Source organism: Neofelis nebulosa, chromosome 9 (assembly GCF_028018385.1).
Source record: "Neofelis nebulosa isolate mNeoNeb1 chromosome 9, mNeoNeb1.pri, whole genome shotgun sequence".
Classification (NCBI taxonomy): domain Eukaryota; kingdom Metazoa; phylum Chordata; class Mammalia; order Carnivora; family Felidae; genus Neofelis; species Neofelis nebulosa.
Window position 1 is genome coordinate 99,988,768 of NC_080790.1, and position 12,159 is coordinate 100,000,926.

The following is a 12,159-nucleotide window of genomic DNA, read 5'->3' on the forward strand; positions in this document are numbered from 1 at the left end:
CCATGTCCGATGCCCTCCTAAGTGATGAGTTCTGGAAGGACAAGACTGCATTCTTCTGTTCACTGCTGGTTCCCCTACTTCAGCACGTGGCATGCTCCATGGTTATTACACTGAGTTGGTGTGTATGTTTGGGGTTGGGAGCTGAGGGTAGCAATGACCAGCATTCTAAAAAGACTCCTCAGGCTACTGCTTGGAACAGACTAGAGGGACCAAAGTGGAAGATGCGAGTAAACTTCGGGAGCCTTGGCTGGGGCAGCCTCTGTGAGGAGAGAAAGACAGGGTGTGTGTCTGTCCCTTTGGTATCAACAGGATTGGATGGATGGACGTCCAATGTAATTGAAAACAAAGCTGCAGAAAAAAGATCATTGCCTTCTAAAACTGTGTTCTGGCTGAAATCCTTGCACTTTTTGGTATTTGGGAGGAAAGGAAAAGTCAAGGAAAGGAAAAGTCAAGGTTGTGTTGGTCAACCTTCTTTGCTTCAGCGTGAACAGATTGGAAGTGCTCTCCCAAACTCCAGAGGTGGAGTATTGCTTCCAGGCTCCTAAATGTGTTATTTCTTGTTCTTGTAAAAACCCAGAGCAAATAGCAAAGAGAAGGCTTATAACCAGAGGCTCATAGACATTCCAGATGCAACAGATGCTCGTGTGTGTGTCTGTGGGACATGGAAGAAGGGAGACGGTCGGGTTTCTAGGAAGTCTAGAAGTGGTGAACTGAAGCCAGATGGCCAAACCTGAGGGACTGTCATGGCACACTGGAGCATGAAATCTGATTCTGGAGGGGGAAGGTTTGGCAGGAGCCTGGGGGTGGTGATTGTCAGCTAGAGGTTTGTGTGGGATCCGGGATACTTCAGAGGTGGGTACTGGAGTACCTTAGTGTAAGGTCTTCCCTCAATCCCAGTTCAGCTTAGGTACTCAGCCACCCCATGTGTATGGGCCACAGTCAAATGCCAAAGTCAGTCCACCAGTCCTTCTTCCTCTTTTCCTTCATTCCACAGCAGTTTATGTTTGCCCATGCCTCAAAGTCTGCTTCCTTGCCTTTCTTCTCTCCCTTCTATGCTTTCTTTCCACTGCTCCATCCAGGGACAGAATCACAACCCAGGCCCATGGATTCTGCAAGTACAGGACCAGCTAAAGCATCCTGGTCACTGGGGTGGGTTCAGTAAGCTAAGATCATCTCCCAGAGAGGACACTTACACCATCATGGGCTGGCTCAACAAATTGAGGTCCATAGGGTAACGCTAATGGATGGAAGACCACAAGTAGGGTCCTCTACAGGCATAGTCAGAAGCTGTCACCCACAGGTGGAATTTCCTCCACCTGTCTCTGTCTCCTTCTCATTCTCTCCCTCCCTTTCAGAAATCTCAGCCCTGGTTTTAAAGTCTTCCAATGGGTCCAGTCAAGCCCTACCCAAATCATCCAAGATACTTCCTTTACTTAATGTTAACTGATGAAGACTTTTAATCCCAGCAGCAAAACACTTTCACAACAATATCTAGGGTAGCATTTGATTTCTAAGTTGGGGACTATAACCTCACCATCAAACACCCATCACAGAAGCCTGGCTCACCATGCAGAGTTTCCAGGCCTGTCAAGCTGCTGCTCAGTCAGTCCCAACCTGGAAAAGAGTCATGCTAAGAGGCATGACTTCTCTGCTGGCCATTGAGTGGCATTCTTCTGAGGCTGGGCTGTGATGCTGGGCAGGGGAAGCTGGTGGTGTGCAGGTACAGCTCTACAAGCAGGGAGGAGAACAGTAACGCTGTCATTCCAGGGACTCGACAACAAGCCTAATTTGGTTCCCCATGGGATAATGAGAAATCTTGGTTTGTTGTGATAACTACTGAGATGCCCTAAACTGACTATTCCTCTTCCAAGATCCAATCTGAACTACAAAACTATCCCACACGATTAGTGGGAACTTTTGACCCTACAAATGGTGAGATATGTCCCCCAGGACATTCCCCTGAGTGAGCTTCATAAACCAGTATTTTAGATACTGCACAGACCAGATGGTCAGCCCAGGAATTCACCCTGGGTTCTCATGTCTCAGAACATGGGGTCCAGAGAGGAATCTAGACTCACTGCACCTGAAGGTGGCAGTGATGTTGGTATGAAAGGATGCAGACGGATTCACATCACAAAGAATGCCAAACACAACCTGAGAAAATAGTTTGTAATGTACATGACAAAGAATTGGTAGCACATGAAAAACTCTCTTTCAGATTAAGAAAATAGACTCATGTCTTTTTAGGACTCTGATTTTTATGATGGCAAAGAATCTGAACATAAAATTAAGACCAACAAAAAGAAATTTAAGTGGCCACTGAACATTCCAACAGATGCCCAGTTTTACTAGAAATTAAGATTTCAAAAGAAGTCATCACTGGGCTGTCATTTGAGATACCTGGGAGTGATAAAATTTTAAAGAGATTCCGGTACCCCAATGAATGGAGAAATTGATACTCTTTCTGCTGCAGGGATGTTACTGATGAATCTCTCTATGGGTCAGTATTCGTCAAAAGTCTTTATGATTTTCACGTGCTCTGACTTATCTGTAGATTGTTTGCAGAGATGGCCCAAACATCTCCTCTTGTCCCACATGCCCTGTAGCAATGCGATCTGCCATTCTCCATCAGTTATCTGGTCTCACCTAGAGACTTGCTTTAACGAACAGAATGCTGCAGAAGTGATGCATACAACTTCAGAGACTAGGCCTCAAGAGGTCCGGCAACTTCCATTTTTGCCATCTTGGAACCCTGAGCCACCAGTTAAAGACAGTAGGCTACACAGCCAGAGAGACCACTAGGAGAGAGAGGCTCTGGCTGATAGACAATGCCAACCGTGAGACGTGTTCTATCTCAAGCCACCTCCTTGGCTGCAGCCAGATGAGCGATCCTGGCCAACACCTCATGGGGCAGAAGGACCACCGGGCTGAGCCCAGCCAAACCACACAATCGTGAGAAATGATAAACTGTTGCTGTTTTAAGGTATTATGTTTTAGGGTAGTTTGTTACCTAGCGATTTAAAATTCTATAGAAATGGACAAATGCACAAAAAGGTACAGGAACACTTAGGATAGTACTGTAACAACGAAAACAGATAAGATTTTTACAAAACCGAAATAATGCTTATAGAGGAATAGATGAAGGAATTAGGGTGTCTCCATTACAGTGAAATGCAACGCAGCTATTAAATATGCCAGCACAGCCCCATTTTATCAACACAGAAATATAAGTACAATACATTAAGTGAAAACAGCACGTTGCAGGAGAGTATGAATAGCTTAGTGGTGGAATGTGCAGGCTCTAGATAGTGGACTGAGTGTGAATAGTGGTCTCCACAATCAGTGTGCTGTGTGACCTTGAGGAAGGCACTTTGCCTTTCTGAGCCCTCAGTTTTTTCATCTGGAAAATGAAGATTTATCAGAGTATCTGTCTGAGATTCATGAGAATTAAATGAGGTAATTAAATAAATAGCTTATTAATAGTATGTGTAAAGTTAACTCATTGTAGGAGCTCAATTAGTGGTAGCTTTATTATGATTATGATCCTATTATTAAAATGTATGATTATTAATAGAATAATGTTAATATCAGTCTATTATATTACATAATAGTCATTGTATGTAATGTATTATATTAACATTAATTAATAAATAGCAATAGGAAACCCTATTTTTATAAAATATGTATATATATATATATATAAACTGCGTTACATATAAATATAAGTATATATTTATATGTATATATTTATAAATACGTTTATATTTACATAAATATATAAAACATATATGGAGCTGGATTTAGCAGATACTTCACTTTTTCCTCTATTCTCTTCTATTTTCAGAATTTTTATGGTGGGCTATATATTTTATTTTTTATAGTCATTTCTAAATTTTCAAAAGCAGGGACACCTGGTTGGCTCAGTCAGTTAAACATCCTGCTCTTGATTTCAGCTCAGGTCATGATCTCATGGTTGTGGGATCAAGCCCTGTGTCAGCCCCATGCTGAGCCTGGAGCCTGCTTGGGATTCTCTCTTTCTTTCTCTCTCTCTGCCCCTTCCCACTCATGCTCTCTCTCTCTCTCTCTCTCTCGGAAAAAGCATTCTGTTTTCTACACTTCTTGATAATTTAACTTAGCTATGTCACAAAGAGTTTCCCTAAACTGTGTGTGAGTGTGGGGGTGTATCTGTGTTCCTTGCATATAATCCCAAATATGGGAGCCCCACAATTGATATTAAGCCCCACAATTGTTGATTTAAACACATTACTTACTAAAAGCATTGAATGAATCTGTACTTCTTAGTAGAATTCATATTAGAACACCTTGTCTCCTCTAACTCTGGTAATAAATTGCTAAGGGAAATGTGACATACCATTTTAAAAAAAAATCACGGAGTTATTTATGATGAGTATACAAAATCAGTTTTTCCCTGAAGAACTTCTCCTTTATTATATAGTAAGAAACTTCTAGTATTAGCACTGAAAAATCCCCTAAAGTCTGGGATCTTTTTGGACAAAGTTCAGAATTCATTTTCAGCACTACAACAGGGATCCTTAGAAATCTCAGCTAATTTTTCCCAAGCTAATACACAGGACATGCTGTTCTGGAGATGGAGGAGGAATAATGAAGGACCAGGTGCACAGGGCACTCACACCATGGAATTTCGAGAGAGGAAATTCTTTAAAAGCCCACCACAGTTGTCTGTGGTCAAATACACACATCTTCTTTTGTGGATATTTCAAGGCATTTTATAATGTTGAGATTTCCTATAATTGATGCAGTAAAGAAGTATTTTTGTCCAAAATTTCCTCAAATCATGGAGCACCTGGTTGGCTCAGTCAGTGGAACATGTGATTCTTGATCTCTGGGCTGTGAGTTTGAGCCCTACGTCGAGTGGAGAGGTTACGTAAAGATAAAATCTGTAAAAAAATTTCCTCAAGTCATTTGATCATGGAATTATGGAATCTTTTTGTTTGTTGATGTTTATTTGGGATGAAAGAGGAGGTGATTATTGATAGAAATAAGGTCTATTTTTATCTCACAGAACACACGCTAGTGACTGGTGGGTGGACTAAACGGTGGACAGAAGGAAGAGAGGGAAAGAGGAATAAAAAAGGAAGGAAGGTAGGACATGACATAGGAAAGAAAACAAATAAGGTCTATAATTTTAAATGTATGATTCCAAACCCAAGAATGCTCTGAAATCAGAACAGGTTTTTCTTTTGTTTTGTTTGTTGTTTTTCTTTTTCCCTTCTGCGATTGATAGAGTCTCATTAGGTGGCAAATCTTAACCAGAAGTGACATGAGGTTATTTATAACCTTTACTGAGCCCTTCCAGTGAGAATATTCCTATGTTTTACTGTGGAAATATTCATGTGGACGATGATGGGGTTTCCCCTCAGACCCTGATGGGGTGTCACATACTCTAGGGTCACGGCGTCTTGTTACATTTTCCAAATCTGAAATATTCTGAATTCAGCTGGTTTGAAGGCATCTTGAGAAGAGACTGTGGGTCTGTTTTGCCTCCATATTTGTAGAGCTGTTCATGTCAGGTACATTCACTTGCTGGCCTGTGAAATGGGGAGAGGGCCTCCCAGGTTGGTTTCAGTGGTTAAATATGATAATACACGCAGAAAACCAATGCCCTCTGGACACAGCGTGCTCTTCGAAATGTTCACTGCTCTCTTCCCACTTTGTGCTGGACTGACCCCACCAGCCCATCTGGTCGGCATCGATGCTTCATCATCTCTGAGTTTTACCGGTCACATGTCAGGAGAGCACTGAGCAGAAGCCAAGATTATGTCTCTGTGTGTTCCTCCCCCTGCAGAAACCCTAACATAATTACCACATAGGTCAGCTCTGCCATAAGAGGCTATGCCCGGGCTTGTTGTGTTTTCCTTCATACAGCTTTAATGTGTAAAACATACCATTTGAAATTAAAAAATTAAAAATTCAGAGGCATATCTCCAAACAAGACAGTGGCACCCTCTGTTGGAGTCCATAACATTGAAGTACACACACCATCATGCCAAGGACAGTTCACACAGATAGTCACCAGTGTCGTAAATCTGTGTCTGTAGCTGTGGATCCTAAGACTGAAATACTTATGAACAGATCAAGTCAACCTGACCGCTGCTTAAAAAGTCACCCCAGTTTGTTACGCTATTTAATGGGACCAAAGTACATATTTGTAGGGAAAAAATAGGAATGACAACTCCCTAATCACATGCTCTGAGTCTTGCATTCTTTGTAGGTTAGGAACAGGGGGAGAAACAGAAATTTGGGAGGAGTAGCTAAACACATGGAAAGTAATAAAAATAATCAAAATTATTTATTTTTCTCATACTAAAAACCAAAACTTTTAGAGAGAAGTTTAGTAGGAATTTGGAAGGTTGATAACAAACCAGTTTGAGTTTCTTTGGAAAAATGGAGCCAGGCTCAGATGCTCAGAAGTCCTCCCAGTCAAGTAAGAAGATCCCAGGGCCATGGGGTTCCTGCTGCTAAAAACAAACGAACAAAGCCACTAAAAAAAAAAAAAAAAAAAAAAAATCCCAGGGCCAAGATTAAGGAATTAAGGAAGGATTTGGAAAAACAAGGTGAGGCTTGAGGGTTGAGCTTCTGTGAGCTGTCTTCTGACCCTCCCTGCAAAGACAACTCTTAGGCAGTGTACCTGTCCATCTTCTGGCCTCAGCTTCTGTTTCTGTTTGGTGTAACACTCTTTATTCAAAAGATCTTTATTGAGCACCTGCAATGTATCAGGTACTGTTCTAGACACAGAGCAGATCACAGGGAAAACAGCAGACAGCTTTCCCCTTGCTCTCAGGCTCAGGTGAACAGGTGTGAATATTTAACCACTTAGATCTTGGGATGCTAAGCCAGGCAAGGGCTTCTGCTCCCAATGAATAATACCTTGGTCTGCATTTCTCAGAGTCTCGGGTACCAGCTCTATCCCTGTGTGTCTCTTACTAGTTGTAGTGAAGGTGGCTAGGTGTCCATGAAACTTTGTTCCCCACCTCCCCAGTAATGCAGCTGGTGCGGGGAAGTGGCTACCCAGCCAAGCTCTTTCTACCCCAGCTTGGTGGGGACTTATGACTAGTTCTAACCAATGGAATGTAAGTGGAGGGGATGTGAACTATTTCAAGGCCCATGCTTTTAAGACATGGGTGTACCTGTTCCATACTTGCTTTTCTTTCAACAAATGAATACAGACTAGGACAAGACCCTAGGGGTGGATGTGTGTCCTTGAATCACCATAGTGAGGAGAGCCATTTGCCCCAGTGAATAAATAAATTGCTACTATACTTTTTGTGTTGGAAGAAATGAATTGCTACTATATTTGTTGCATTTGGGGGTTTGTTGCAGGTCTTTAGCCGATCTTAACCAAAACATGTATCTTATGTCTTATTCTATAGTATATCTCTATATCTCTCTTCCAAGTTCCTGTTTGTAGCTCTCAGGAATCCTTTGTCTTTTCTCCTTTTTAGCCGAGTTATCCTGATTCCTTCTAATTCTTTCCGCCTTTTGTTTTTGTTGTATGTTTTCACTCCTCTTGAGATATTTTACGGTTATGCTTTTTTTTTTTTTTGCCACACATTCTAACAGCTACTTAAACCCCATTCTGATACACCTGTCAAATGGATGATTACCTCAATATATAAAGATCTCCTACAAATCAATAGAAAAATGGGAAAAGTATATAAATAGATGGTTCACAGAAAAGTAAATACAAATAGTAGTTGCATAAAAAGGTACTACTTTTCTCAAAATCAGAGAAATGTGAATAACATTTCATTGAGATATTTTTTCAACCATTACCCTGGCAAAGATAGGGTATATTAATATACTTTATTGACAAGAGTGTGAGAAGAAAGGCATCCTCATGTAGAGCTTTAGGGAGTATAAATTAGCATAAGCTCAGAGAGCGATTTGGCAATATCTTCAGAATTTCAGATGCACTTTGCATTTTGCCCTGCTATTCAATTTATAGGAACTTAGCTTACAGACATTTTTATGGGTACAAATTTATGCATGGTCAAACTAATTAATTGCCGTTTCCATAATTGTAAAATATTTTAGTATAACCAAGATGTTATCATTGAGGGATTGGTTAAATAAATTATGGTATATTCATGAATAGAAATATTAAGACCTTTAAGAAGCAGAGAGAAAGATCTTTATGCCCACATAAGGATACATTAAGGGGAAAAAAGTAGAGAATAATGTCTTTTGTACACTATTCTTTGGGTAAAAACATATATACATAAATACAAATGGTAATATAATTTATATGTATATATACATGGTCATATATTATATATATGATTGTGTATTTGTATGTATATTTGCCCATATAATATATATATATATATATAATATATTACATACTATATACACATATCCACACACATATATGTATATACACATATATAGTATACATGTATATACATACATACACATACACACACAAATTTATAGAGGATACATTTGGGAAGTTGCACAAAAACTGGTCACATTATTGGCTACATGGAGGAAAATTAGGTAGATGTGGGTGGAGGAAGGAAGGAAACTTTTTACTGAATATATATTTCTAATTTTGAAACACAAAAATAAGAAATCTACTCAAAAAGGAAATACAAGTATTTCCTAAAACATTTATCTTTCTGTTATAACTATTTGCTCACTAGAGTCATTATTTGGGCTGGGACATTGGTGCTCAAACATTTTGGGAATTATGGTCATTTTTAAGGATCTGCTGAGATCCACAGATGAAAAATGTACACAATATTATATTCAGTTCCAGGGTATCCACGGACCTCTTCAGCTCAGTTACCAACTCCCAGTTAATAACTCCTGTTTAAAACAAACAAAACAAAACATGTAAACAATGAAGGGCAAATGAGAAGACCTATTTCTCCTCCCTCTTAGAAACTGTGTCCCACCATGTTTATTTCATTGTTCTTTGTTTTTGAACACCTACCCTTTTTATATCTAATTTTCTGGATTTCTTTTAAAAAAGAAGCCTTACAAAATTACACTAGTTCTGTGATTACATTTTTAAAAAGACTTTCCCTTAATTTCCTACCTCTTCTTGAGAATTGATTTCCCTTTGATACACATTCAGAAACACACTTTTGCTCACCCCCGGGGCTCACTTTTGAACAACTGTTCTTTTTCCTGTCCTTGAACTCATTTAGTATAAGCCCTGTGTCCCTTTCCTTTGTTATTAAGCATACTTCCTGGAATCCACATTTGGAAAGAAGTTTCTTTTTATTAAAAAATTTTTTAAAAATATTTATTTATTTTTGAGAGAGAGAGAGAGAGAGAGAGAGAGAGAGAGCATGAGCAAGCAGGGGAGGGGCAGAGAGAGAGAGAGAGGGAGAAACAGAATTGAAGCAGGCTCCAGGCTCTGAGCTGTCAGCACAGAGAGGGACTTGAGGCTGAACTCAAGAACCCTGAGATCATGACCTGAGCTGAAGTCCCACGCTTAACTGACTGAGTCACCCAGGTGCCCCTGGAAAGAAGTTTCTTACAATGAAGAAGTTTCTGTGATAGAAAAATACCTAGCATGGAACTAGCACACAGTAGGTGCTCAATAAATGTCTTTCAGCACACTGTGCTTCAGAATGTTGCATGGCCTCAGCCTGCCTACAGTGCTGCCCACCTCCTTTCCTGAGATGGGTGCATTCAGTCCACACTGATACCAGGGTAAATAGAACCTGAAGCCCAAGGCCTCACAAGTGGGAGAGCATTACTCTGACTCACCTCATATACCACCTCCCACTTGGGTACTCTTCATTCCGGTGCTCCACCCAGATCTCCCCTTCCCATGAGGCATGTGTTCCTCTAGATACTTGGAATGATGCCTAGTGATGGCACTCAGCTGAGTGCCTTCCCCAAGAATTACATTTGGCTGAGGGGAGCCTCCTCCCTAAAGACTAGAACCCTTCCCTTGGGACAGTCCAATGACTGCACCATGCAAGACCTACAAATGGCCGGCTCCTTACCTCAGTTCAGGGTAACTGGGAAAATCTTTCTGAGCTCTAGAGTGCTTTGTGGGATGGGCTGAGGCTACTGTTGCAACTTGAAGACAGCCCAACTTCTCCCTCTGCCCAGCCAAGCTTCCCTCTCTTCCCCCCCTGATGCTGTCTCAAGAGCCCTCTGCCACAACCACCTGCACCTAATTCTCCATCTCAGAGTCTCTTTCCTAGGGAATGCAGAACTCTAAAACTCTCAGACATCGAGCCATTCTGGAAAATGGCTTCTGATAGCTAATACTGCAGTGACCATCAATTGTTTTTACCAGCACAGCATCCTTACCCCCCTTCTCATATCAGCCTCTACATTTTCCTCAGGGTATGCCTACCACCCTTCCTCTCCACCCTTGGAGCTGAGCCCACCCCACTCCAGCCTGCCATGGGGGAAGGGGAGTGATCTATGCCTAGCCAATCAGAGCAGCACATTGCCTTGGCCACTGTGATTGGCTGGGGATGGCACATGACCCCAGCTGGGCCAATAAGAATCCTCCTCAGGATTTATGCTTCAACCATTGAGGCAAAACAAAACAAAAAAAAAAAAAACAAAAAAAACAAAAAAAAAAACAAAAAAAAAAAACCATCTTTGTCCTGGAGTGATGAACTGACTGGATAAAAGAGGATTTCAGAGGAAAGCAGGATGAAAAGATGAAGATCGTTGACATCATTTGACCACCTGAACCTAGCTATTTCTCAACGCAGATCAACTATGAAGTTTCCCATGGGGAGTTAATGTATTTTCTTATTTAAGCTCATTTCAGTTGGGTTTCTCTTGAGACCAAAAGAGTCATGTCTGATCCAGAGGGTTTATCTTTTAATTGCCCTCAATTACTAACAACAACAACGATGATGAAACATTTCAAGTTAGATTTTTTCTAAGATGAATCCTTTCCTGCTTCTTAAACAGAGCGCCGGAACTTGACTTTTTCCTGAATGCCTCTGGGACATTCCTTGTCATATCTCTGGCATCTTTACACTGATGCCCAAAGGGCTACCTTGAGGGCTTGCACCTGTAGGACTTGGTGTAGAGGGTTTATTAAGGTCTCATGTCTAATCACTTTGAATTGAAAATCTCTCTCATTACTGCCAGGCTGTTGTCTTTGCCATTTCTCTCTGCTGTCACTATCATTGCTTCTAGCAACCCCTCTCCTCCTCCTTAATTGCAGCTTTGACTTAGAGATCTGATCTCTGAGTTCATTTGAATTGTGTGTAAAGTAAGTGAGTGGAGGTTTTGAGCAAATGCCTGGCAGACTCTCCTATGCCTTAGGTGTGTAAATTTTTGATATGTAGACACTGGATATTAAATATGGCCATTCAGTTGCATTTTATGATTTTTATACTTGTCCTGATATATGTTTCCATTCAGGAAATGTATGGGCTAGGAGACGTCCGTCCATATAGGCAAGATGTGATATTTGTCCATGCAACCAGAAAACTTGGATGGTATAGGATGACCTCCGTCTGGAATATTGTTCTGTCCTGAACATAATGTTCTCAAAGGAATTCATTCCACATGAAGCAGTGACTTTCTGAATCAAGAAAACTAGAAGGAAGCCTACTGTAAAAGAGTCCATGCATACGCACATGCAAACCCCCAACTGGCATTTATGCCAAGTGATTTGTCACTTCAATTGGCATATCCTATGCCATCCTAGTTACTGATAATCCTGGGTAATCTGTACGTGTCCAGAGATGAAAGTGGAATTGCTAGCATTAAGTTGATTTCTCAGTTTAATTCCAGTTGTTTTTATCTCATGAACTTGACTTAGAGCAGCCAGAATATGATGCACTGACTTCTGCTAGCACCAATGACAGAGTCTGAGAGCCCGTAAGTGGAAAGAGGCACACAGACTGGGAAAGGAGAAATTTGCTTCCGTGTTCCCCTGTCTCTGGAGAGCAAAGAGCAATTATAGAAGGGAGGAAAATGTTCCCAAGAAAGGAGGAAATCTGACAGCCCCAGATAGTCAAACATCCTCAATTAGCATGAAAATGGCATGCGTTATTTTTGCACAAAGCGAACTAGTTTTGCCGATCACTTCAGCTCCTCTTTATCACTTTTGAGTATGTTTATTTTGACGGCTTTTTATTTATTCTTTTTTTTTTTCCCCGTGGCACGTCAGAAATATGG